Raw genomic sequence first — 12,341 nt, 5'->3', positions numbered from 1 at the left:
AACTCACAATGGTTTCACGAAAAGAATATTACACCAATTTTAAGTTAATGGTGATTCATGAAGCAAAGGCCTCACAAACAGCTATGCAGCAGGGAGAAAATTTGGTCCTCAAAGAAGCAAATATTCATAGATGGCATCAGATGAAGAATAAATTAAAGAATGCTCATTCTACATGCCACACTTTCAGGAGACTGAAGCAGGGCATGTTTCATGAACTGAAATAGCAAGTTGTTTGGTACACGTAAGAGAAACACAATGAAAGCTTCCCAATTACTTAAGCAATCAAGCTACAGAAGATGTTAGAAATAAAGAGTCATTATCAAACTGCATGTGCCGTAGAATACAAAGCAAGTATGCTGGCAGGTGCAGGAGGATGATGAAAAGGGTGAGACTTACATCCCAGTGCCTTCCCACAGCATTTGACAAAAAACTACTTACAGTATCAGTGCCATAAAGTCTGTCTAAAAGTGATATGACTATTTGCTACATCATATCAGCAATGCTGATTGTACACTTGTTTACCCTGATATGCATCAAATTTTACTGCTGAAAAGAAGGGAGTTGAAAGTGTTTCTATAAGATGTTTTGGCAATGAAAATCCCAGAATAAAAGTGATGCTGGCTCTATTAATAAATGGAAAGAAGCTAACCCCATTTGTGATTCTTCACACTAAAATTGTACCAAAATAAAAACTGTCTTCTAGACTTATCTTTAAATGGCAAGAAAAGGGATGGATGATACATGACCTGATACTAGACTGGTTGAAGATTGTGTCAAACAGAATATCTGGCTCTTCCCTTAAGAGAAGGGAAATATTGGTGCTGGATTCTTTAAGGGACATCCAGGAAATTAAGGATCTGATATCAAAGAGCAACATACACCCAGTGATAATTCCTGGTGTCATGACCTCACAGAGTCAAGAAACGGTTGTTGTTGTTGTTAATAGACCTTTTAGGGCTCACCTGCGACAGCTTTACTGTGAGTGGCTTCTTCAAGGAAATCATACCTGCACTCCAGGGGGAAAGTTAAAGAAACCCTCAATATCACTGTTGAGTCAATGGATCATCACTGTCTAGAGCAGAATCTTAAAGGAACCTATAATGAAAGTATTCAAAAAGTGCTGCAAGTCTAATGCTATGGATTGCTCAAAAAATGACAGATAATGGGAGGAGTGAAAGAAAGGAAGAAAAGCCAGTAGGCTTTCAAATGAAGAAGAAGAAGAAGATGATGATGATGATGATGATGATAACAGTGATGATGACAGTGATGAATATGATTAAAATAGTGATACAACAGACCACTGGCATAGAGAATATGCAAGAAAGAAATTGGTGCACACCATTTCTTTTTGTTTATATTAAAGATCGTCTTACAATCGGGTAGTTCGGTATTTTGGCATTTCCCTGAAGTGATTTAGATAAACCCTCCAATACCTCATTGAGAAAGCGTAACACAGATTTTAATACCATTCCTGACAAATTCAAGTTAATTATCTTAACCACTACACTATCTAATTCACTGAAATAATTAAAAAATACATCAGCTTTTGGCCAGTTCTAGGTGGAATCTCATTATGATCACACCAGCAAAAAATTCACATGACAACAATTGGACACACTGATCATAGATGGTTAACAAGGAGCATCAGAGAAGCACAGACAGGCAAAAAGAAAAACCATGACACTGTTTTGCATAATTATATTTCTCAACATACAAATTTAACTTTCTTTAGCAATTACTTTGAACCTGTAGCCTTTAAATAATACACTGGAATCCTAGAAGAAACTCAACACTGCCACCAGAAAAAGAAACAGTATGTTAGGCTGATGTATAAGATGAAACCATAACAGAGGTGATTTTAAAAGAAAATGAGAGGCAGCTCAACCAATATTTGAAGTCAGCATGAAAAAAGACAAATAATAAAACAAATTGTTTGTTATTATACAATCATGCTTAGAAACTCACTCACTCACACACACACAATACAAACTGTGGCAACAATCACCGTAATTGGTTTACAACTAAAATATTGAGATTTTGTGGTTTTATTCCAAAACTGCAGGAACACAGTTTTTTATATGAAAACTTACTGTTTCAGACAGTTCCCCATTGAACACTGTTGTGGCATTATGAGAGTAAGGGTACAATTTTCTACTAGCTTTTGCTACAGATATGAGAAGAAACCATACAGCCATGAAATTAATTTACTTTTCCCATTTGTGTATGTATTAAAATTTGCTCCATATGCTGTTTCTATGGTCAAATTCAGCAAAAATAACGCACACCACAATTTAATACTGCCACTGTTTCAAAGCATAAGCTTATGAATGATGGTCAGCTTTTATCCAGTAGCTATTTTAGGTTAATGGCTGCTATAGACGGGCCATACACATTGCAAATAATATTTTGGATTTTGGGAATGTCATGCTACATTATATATGTTTTCATACAGAGACTGAATGTCTCCTGACTGTTCAAATTTGTTTGTATTGATCAAAATTTTCAGTATAAATATCAACAGTTTCAGCAATGAACACCATGAGCTGCACAAAATTGGTAACTCAATGAGTTAACTGGCACGCATTACATAATACGTACTGAGCAATTGTTTTGCATGTGCAGTTACAAAGAACGGACTGTGACAGAAAAATTCTTTTCGCAAATAAATGTGAATTATAATTACAAAAAAGCAAAATTAAAAAGTACAACAGTGCTAACTGACAAACAAGAGAAAAAAGAAAAAACAAAAAAATTAGAGAAAAATTGATGATTGTATTGTATGTTAACCAGGGACCTAGAAACGATGGAGAGGCTCTGTCCCCACCGCAGCCGCAGTGGTCCTCAACCCCACAATAACTACCGCAGTCTACTTCACCCCTCCGCCGCCCCACACCAAACGCAGGGTTATTGTGCAGTTCGGCCCCTGGTGGACCCTCCCCAGGGAACGTCTCACACCAGACGAGTGTAACCCCTATGTTTGCGTGGTAGAGTAATGGTGGTGTACGCGTACGTGGAGAACTTGTTTGTGCAGCAATCGCCGACATAGTGTAACTGAGGCGGAATAAGGGGAACCAGCCCGCATTCACCGAGGCAGATGGAAAATCGCCTAAAAACCATCCACAGACTGGCCAGTTCACCGGACCTCGACACAAATCTGCCGGGCGGATTCATGCCGGGGACCAGGCGCTCCTTCCCGCCCAGAAAGCCGTGCGTTAGACCGCATGGACAACCAGGTGGGCCAAAAAAATTGATGACAGTTTCATTATTGCAATATGGTGAGTATATTATAACATAAGACCCAACTGTAAGCGAATATACAACCACACAACAATATCTATATGATCATAGATCACCAGTCATCAAACTGAAGACCTACTGAGAAGCAGAGTGAGGAAGGAGGAGAGATTAGGGTTCCACATCCCATAGAGGATAAGGGCATTAGAGATTAAGCACAAGCTCAAATGGAGCAAGGGTGGGAATGAAAATCAGTTTTATCCTTTACATGTGAGTCCAATGTCTTACCACTGCACAATATTTCTGCAGCAATAGTTTAGATAAAATGATAAATAGCTTATGTTTTGAACAAAGTTCTCCATCAGAACTAACAAATGCAAAAATATTCAAGTTATTTCTACATATTGATCCATTCCTCAGTGCCTCTTCTAATCAGCGATCAGAGATCTTTTCCCCAGTACATATTGCATTCCATTACAAATTTTTCAGTAATGGAACTAGATGACAAAGAATTTTAAGTCTAAAAAGGATTCTTTGAAGTAATGTGAACTCTACATCTGGAAGGCACACACCAATACATTTACAAATAAGAAAACATATGAATGGAAACTGAATTACTTTTAAACATTTGAAGACCAAGTTCCCTAGTTCCCAAAGTCATAAGTATAATGCAGGAATAAAAAAGTTATTCACTGCTTTTTACTCAAGACATTGTCTCACTTGCTGCTGTGTATGTCACCTATGTTGATCTTTATGTTCATTTAGAAACCTAATCTTTTTTATCTACAATGATTTGAAAACTATAATCTTTACAGCACAGAAGTGCTGGAACAAATATGTATTAATAGGCCACTCACAGAATTATGGTTTGGGGAGTGGGATCTTGGTGCTCAGTTCCTATTTGAGCTAGAAACATGGGTTGAAATGTTTTGGTTTGGCCCAAACCACTGGCCATTTGTTTAGCCTTCAAATATGTGTCGTCTGTAGCTATGTTAGAGCATATTAAACAAGGTTTGAATGATAAGCCAGAGTCGGCACCCAGGCAAATTGTGCAAATCAATTGCTTTCTTTTGCAAAAGATTGGGCTGAAATTAATGCTCAATTAATGGCACCATCTGTATGTGCACCATTCTGATTTTATGTGCAAAAAACATTCATTCTTGTTCGGATTTTATGTGCAAAATTAGTCACCCTCGTTCAGATTTTACATGCAAAAACAGTCACCCTTACATACCTTCACACAGGAATGAGACTGACGTTTCAAATTCGTCACACTAGCATATCGGACCTATGTCTAACAATTTGAAAAAATCTTCAAATAAATGCAAAAAACACTTTTTCTGGTAGGTTTTTGAAGCATGCCACTTCTGTCTTTTAACTGGTACACATTGGCTCAACTTTTCACAAAGATAGATAAATGGATAAAGTCAGAAAAAAAATTTTTATCCAATAATCTGTAATGACTATGAGATATAATGGTTTAAAGTCAAGCTAATGTAGCACATAAAATTTGTTCTTGTATGAACAGAATGCGGGGCAATGGTTTAAAGGAATGAAATAAACAAAAAATGCATTCTTACAATAAAATTTAGAACTCTCTTTCAAAAATCTAGCTTCATTTGGATTTTGTGCGCAAAAAACATGTTTTTTCTGAGTTTTTTTATGCACACAACTTCTAAATCTCAAACTTGTGTGAATTGGTTCAAATTTTGTAAGAAGGTAGAAAAATATTTCTACTTAATGGTTGTCCTGTTGTTTTGTGAAAGCTTTATCTATTGGCACGATATAATGGCCTAAAGTTGCACAAAAAGTAAACGTAAAATCTGGATTTACATGAGTTATGTGCACTGAAGCAGTTTGAAGTGATACAGGTGATAACAAAAAATATATTCTTATGGTAATTATAAGTAGCATTTACAAAGATCTATCACTGTTCATGCTTTACAAGTGAAAAATCAAGCATTGGACATGAAACTGTGTTTTGTAGAAATGTGTTGCATTTTAAGAGCTGCATTTGGATGTAATTAAAAAACTGGTTATTATACTTGACTATTATTTTGTTGTTTACTCATTAAAGATTTTATTCACCAGTGACTTAAAATCTTCGAGAAATCTTTGGATGTGCAAAACAACATATGTAGCAGTTGAAGCTTTATCGATGATCACACAGAAAATTAAACTATCATGAAAATTGCTATAAAAATAATTGTCAGAAAAAAGGATCACCTTATCTCTAACTAACAAAAATGTTTTACTGTGTTTTCTTCACAAACTACTATGATAGCTTGCAGAAAATTTATTTTTAAACAAAACAAGCTTAAGTTCCATCAATTTTTATACAGGATTGCAAAGTTGAAAGTAATTTGTCAAGCATATGTTGTTTCACAGTTTTTCTGTTTATTTCAGCCAATCATATTCATATTTAATTTGGATTGGTTGTTGCAACATTTTGTGCTAAACTTATTCACATGAGCTTTTCTAGTAGTGGTTTCTTAATTCTCAATTTTTATTACTGCATTTAAATAATAACAATAATTAAAATATGTAGGAAAAGATAGATTGCTACTTACTGTGAAGAAGACACTTTAAATTGCAGACAGGCACAATTAAAAGACATACAAAAATTTCGGCCACAGTGTTCATCAGCAAAAAGGGAAATAGAAAAAGACACACCATTCATATACACAAGCAAGCACACCTCACACACACGACTGCCAACTCCAGCAGCATAGGCCAGAATGCCCTGTTCCTGTGCTGCCAGAGTTGGCAATAATGTGTGAGCAAAGTGTGCTTGCATGTGTGTATGAATGGTGAGTCTTTCTCTGTTTCTCTTTTGCTGATCAAGGCTATGGCTGAAAGATTCGTGTAAGGGTTTTTTAATTGTGCCTGTCTGCAACTTAACATCTCTTCTTTACGGTAACTAACAATCTATATTTTCCTACACTGTTGATATTCCTATGAGGGGTTTCCATTGTTTGACAATGACAAGAATTTTTAGATAAGAGCTAATAACAAGATGCATGCTTTTCAATAGTTTAATATTTGCTGCACAAATTGTTTATCATTCATGTAGTGCATTATTCATTACAGAGCCACCTCTTTTCTTGTTTTGTTTTAGATGCAACACTTCATTCACTTCACCACTCAGGAAATTTTCAAATACCGGTACTTCGAGACGATATGTTCACTCAGCTGATAGCTAATTTAGATTTTATCACAGATCGGTGGGGTTTCCAATAAGCTGGGCATATTTTGGTGCATCAGTTAACTGGTCAATGGTTTAAATCCTCAACTAGTTAAATGGTCAAATGAATTGTCAATTAGTTTAATTAATGCATCAGTTGGTTTTTTCTGAGTCTCAGGGTGTTTTTCCCACTGGTCGGCACAACACTGGATGGCGAAGAGCCAGATACACTGTTGCCTGTACTTTGTGATTCATTGGAAAGACACTTTCATATTTTATAATGGCCAATTGTAGCTTCGTCTGTGTATTATTTCGTACTATTTCATTGTACGATTGGTAACATGGTTCTTGTGCAACTACTTTTAAGAGAACAATAATTTACAGTTTCATGCTACTGCAAAATTAGGTGAAATTCTTTTGTCGCCCACACACCATTTGACAAGTAACCTTTTTTAACAGCAGTATGTGGACACAGAGAGATTCACAGAATTTCCTAAGTTTTAAAGCTGCTGCTTCTCATGAACCATATGACCACATCTTTTTTTGTACAAACAGTCTACATTTTTTTTTTTTACATCATAATTTTATCTTGGTGATATGGTCGTATTATAAGTATCTATGTAATGCAAACTATTTACATGCATTATCATAATAAACTTTGCACAGTATTTAATATTTCGTTCAGTATTATGTTTTTGTTTGCTGTTATTTTGTGCACTGTATTAAGTACTTATGGTTCTTTTTCAAATGTTCGTGTATACAGTCTCATGCATATATGAATAATGTGTGTATAACTATAAAAAAATTTAAAAGAAAAATAATAAAAAATAACAATAAAAAACAACAAATATGAAAGAAATAAAACATAAAACAAAATATCTCCTGTGGGCGTGTGACCCTGACGTGGTGGTGAAGCTTGGATCCTCTGAGGACACAGGTTCAACCACACCACGCCAGCAGCCGTAAAGGAGCATGACTAATGATGCCCAACTCAAGCAACATGGTTTAAAGGACAATAAATAAAACTTATACGATCACCGAAGTCAACAAAAATTACATCTGTTGTGAAGCTATGGCATTCTAATGTCAAAATTATGGAAGAATAAACGTTAGGAACCAGAATGAAAAATGCTTCCAACATAGCACAAAAAGGCAAATATGTAATGGGCAGACTTAGGCATGTAAAAGCAGGGAACTAACTTTTTGACTTGTCTGGCAGCTTCAAAGACATTTAAACCAAAACATCTTGACATTTTTGCACTTTTTATGAACTAATCCTACTTCCCCATGAAAGTGAGCTCTCTTAGCTGCAGGGTGTTGGCACACCAGCATCTTGCAATCTTTAGAATAAAGCCCCTGATCTTGTGCAGAAAATCCAGAATATTTGCCAGCCATAGTAAAAAATATATAATATGGCTAGGGGGATAAAATTTCTGGGGGTGGATTTGTCCCTAGCAGGAGCGCTGAAACAATTATTTGATTTCTGGTTGGGGAGGGGGGGTCAACATTTTCACCAAGGGGACCATTTTTCCCCCAAACTGACCCCACCCCCCCGTTTCACAAATGGTGAGGGGTATAAAAACAGAGACACACAAATTTAGTGCTTCTACAGAGTGTGATGCATCTACAGTATGAAATATCCCAGAGTGGGAATGCATGCACCCTAAACTTCAACAACAAGTTGCATTATACTGCACAACATGACAAATGCTATGTTGGATGACATGGTGGCATGTGTCATGTTATACGACATGACTTCACGTATCATGTAACTTTATATGACACGATGCATTATATTACATGACTTGGATACTAATACTAACCAGTAAAACACTGTGAATAAGTCCAGATGCTTTTGCTTTTAATGTCTTTGAAGCTGCCAGATAATTAGAAAAACTAGTTCCTTTCTTTTACATCCCTAACTCTGCACAGGTCATATTCTCCTTCTTTGTGCTATGATAGATGCAGTTTTAATTCTGGTTCAATCTTAAAAGAGAACAGAATTATACTTAAAAATCGAAAAAATACATAAAATAAAGAGAAGGCAACCACTCACCTATGGCTGACTGATGTGTGGCAGATAGAAACACACAAGAGAAAACAGTACTTACACTAGCTTTTGAGTTCTTTCTGTTTCTCTAATAAAGGTACACTCATTCACTCACACAAATGCCCAAACGTTTGGCTGTCTACATGGTTGTGTGTGAATGAGTGTACTTTTACAAGAGAAAGACCAAGAGCTCAAAAGCTACTGTAAATACTGTTTTTATGCCCCACATGTTGCTACCAATATGTGAGTGGTTGTCTTTCCATTGTTTTACATATCATTTCACCTAGGAATGTTGTTAAAAATTGAAAAAAGTGTGAGTGTTACATGATCAAAATAGAATGCATACTGTAAACAAATCATAAATATTTACGTAAAATGTTGCTCAACACATAGAGAAGGCAATGAGTTCCAGATGGGCATAATGAAAAGACTGCTAAATGTTTAAACTTTAGGACAAAACTGTCCTCCTTCTAAAACAGAACATGACACAGATTCATGCAAGCTCAAGCTCACGCACATACAGTCACTGTCTCCAGCCACTGGAGCCTCACTGCAGACTGCACCTATGCCTGAATTGTGCAACTATCTGACCCCAGACTGGTACAAATGTCACAATCAGGCCAGTGGCCAAAGTCAGTAACCGTGTATGTGTGAGCTGTGATTTCATGAATGAATGTGTGTGTGTGTGTGTGTGTGTGTGTGTGTGTGTGTGTGTGTGTGTGTGTGTGCGCTGTACTTGTATGAAGGTGAGTGATTTTCCACTTCTGAAGAAGGACTTTGTCTGAAAGCTGAAATATTTCTAGCATTCTTTTTCACTGTGCCTGTTATAGTGATTCTCTCTCTTTGCTTCTTCTTAGGAGATACAACCTGTTTCTGATACTGCACCTAACCTGTAAACCAATATTTATTTCTGATCTTTTTTCTTATCACAATTATGTACAGAATACAGTCCATTTTTTATTAGTACAACTATATTCCTTTCATTGAATGCCTCCCCAGAAAATCAAGAAAAATGATCAGACAATTATTACTGACAAAGAAACATCTAAGAGGTGTCATGGAGCTCACACTTTCAACATTTTTGGCCTGCAAGGCAGGTGCAACAGTGGTCAGTTTATGATATGCAGCGGCCGAACCCCAGTCGGCTGTGTAATCGCTTGTCACATGACATTATAAAAAAATTCTTTTGAAAAATAATTAAACATATTAAATGATTGTCCATTAAAGGTGTAGTGAAATTAGACATTACCCATGATTGCACCTGTGGCAGGAATAAGAAAGTTAGCATGGATAATTTTATGACACTACACTGCCTGCGACTCAACACCACTTCTATATGGTGAATAGCAATCTGTACTTTCCAAGTTGTTGTTGATTACTTCAGAAAATGTTTACGGATCTCAGACAGATGGATATTACTTTTTTGGCAATTATTTGACTGTGAAGTTCACTGGTTTATTAATGTAACAAAGCTATAATTTTCCTTGGATGTTATTCAATCAGTAAGATTTTCTTCTCTAACTCATCATTCTTCAGACTGGTTTGATGTAGCCCTCCAGGATTCCTCTCTTGTACCAACCTCTTCCATCTCATAGTAACACCAGCATCCTACATCCTCAATTATTTATTGGATATAATTCAGTCTCTGTCTTCCCCAACAACTTCTACTTTCTAAAGCTCCCTCTAGTACCATGGAAGTTATTCCCTGATGTCTTAACATGTGTCCTCTTGCCAGTGTTTTCCACACATCCCTTTATTTGCCGATTCTGTGGAGAACCTCCTCATCCCTTATGTTATCAGTACACATAATTTCAAACATCCTCCAATGGCACCATATCTCTTCTTTTCTGATTCTTTTCTTTTCTGATTTTCCGCAGATCATGATTCACTTCCATACAATGCAGTAATTCAAATGTACATTTTCAGAAATTTCTTTCTAAAATTAAGACCAATGTTTGAAACTAAAAAACTTCATCTACCAGGAATGCCTTCTTTTCCTGCACTGATCTTCGTTTTACATCCTCCTTGCTTCATCCACCACACATTATTTGGTTTCCAAGGAGGCAGAATTCCTTCACTTCATTTACTATGTGGTCACATATCACTAATATAATTTCTGCTGCTCCTCATTACTTTTGTGATTCTTCAGTTTATTCTCAAGCTACATTCTGTACTCATTAGATGGTTCATTCCATTCAACAATCCCTGCAATTCTTCCTCCCTTTCACAGATGATAGCGGTGTCATATATGAATATTATCACTGACATCCTTTCACTTTGGATTTTAATTCTACTCCTGAAAATTTCTTTTACTCTGTCACTGTTCCTTTGTTATACAGAGTGAACAGGAGAGAAGGACTGTATCACTGTCTTTCTTCTTGGTTATTGTACACATTGTATATTACCCACCTTTTCCTATAGCTTACTCATATTTTCTCAGAATTTCAAACATCTTGCACCACTCTGCATTTGCAAATGCTTTTTTTACATATCTTGGTCTTTCTTAAGTCTTGGTTCCATCATCAAGCTCAACTTCAGTAACAGATCCACAATTGTCTTTTCCATTCTTCCATATGTTATTCTTGTCAGTAACTTGGACGTATGAGCTGTTGTACTACAATTCTCACATATATCTACCCTTGCTATCTTGGGGATTAAGTGGATGATATTGTTTGAAAGTATGGTTTGTCTCCAGCCTTCCCCCAATGATTTTAGATATTCTGAAGCAATTTACCTTCCCATTTGCCTTCATCTACTGTAAGTCTCCCAAAGTTCTGTTAAACTCTAAATCTAATACTATGTACCCTAGATCTTCCATATTAACTTCCATTTTTGCTTCTATCGTGTCACCAGCCATCCCCCCGCCCCCCCTCTCCTACTCCTCCAAAGAGGCCTTCAATGTACTCTATCCACCTGTCTCCTCTGCATTTAACAGTGGAATTTCCAATGCACTCTTAATTTGGATGCCCTTGCTTTTAATTTCACCAACTATCTTTTCCTGAACATCTTACTTCTTTCTTCCATCCATCAATTGAAATATTTCTTTGACTGCTTTGGCTTCTTAATAGTTACTTTCCTTGTAGCTGTGTTTATCTTTCCAACTTCTGTGATTGTCCTTCCTAGACACATCTACTCTTCTTCAACTGAAGTACCTACAGTGGTATTCATCATCACAGTATTTTTAACCTTATAGAACTTCAAACAAATTTGATATTTCTCAAGATTTGGGTATCTCATTTCTTGCAGCACAGATTCTTCCAGCTGATTATCTTAAACTTCAGTCTACTCTTTATCATTACTAAATTCTGATCACAGTCTATACTACTTCTTCCTTACAATCCAGTATCAGACTTTGAAACCTCTGTCTAGCCATTTTGCAATCCAGGTGGAACCTTCCTGTGTCTCCAGACATTTCCCAAGTAGACCTCCTCCTCCAATCATTTTTAAACAGCATATTCACTATTGTGAAATTTACTGCAGGATTCTATTAGTCTTTCTGCCCTTTCATTCTTGCCTGTCTTCTCCTGGAACTCTGTCTTCTAAGCCTTCTCTAACTACCACATTCCAATTCCTCTAGGAAGATTGTCATATTCCTTTACATACAGAATTACCCATTCAATATCCTCAGACTTTACAGCAACACCCATTGATCCACTGCTGCTGCTGCTGTTGCTGTCCTTTATTCATCTGAATATAATCCTTATCTTCTGACCATTTCACTTCACTGACCCTCTCATTATATATAGATAGAGCTTTTCCATTTCTCTTTTTTTTATCATCTAGCTTCCCTGGCACGTTAAAACCTCTTGACACTCCACACTCAGAATGTTCCTCTATCATCAGTAATTCAATCTTTTTCTTACGGTCACCTGC

General features: G+C 36.4%; 1 protein-coding gene across 9 annotated transcripts in view; it reads right to left on the bottom strand.

Moving 5' to 3' along the window:
• LOC126236927 (zinc finger CCCH domain-containing protein 13-like) overlaps positions 1–12,341 on the bottom strand; it is a 264,568-nt gene that overhangs the window by 172,782 nt on the left and 79,445 nt on the right. The gene's annotated exons all lie outside the window — the stretch shown is intronic.

The sequence above is a fragment of the Schistocerca nitens genome, chromosome 2 (genome assembly GCF_023898315.1).
Source record: "Schistocerca nitens isolate TAMUIC-IGC-003100 chromosome 2, iqSchNite1.1, whole genome shotgun sequence".
Lineage (NCBI taxonomy): Eukaryota > Metazoa > Arthropoda > Insecta > Orthoptera > Acrididae > Schistocerca > Schistocerca nitens.
The sequence above is the reverse complement of the archived record's forward strand: the minus strand, read 5'-3'. Positions and strand labels throughout refer to the sequence as shown.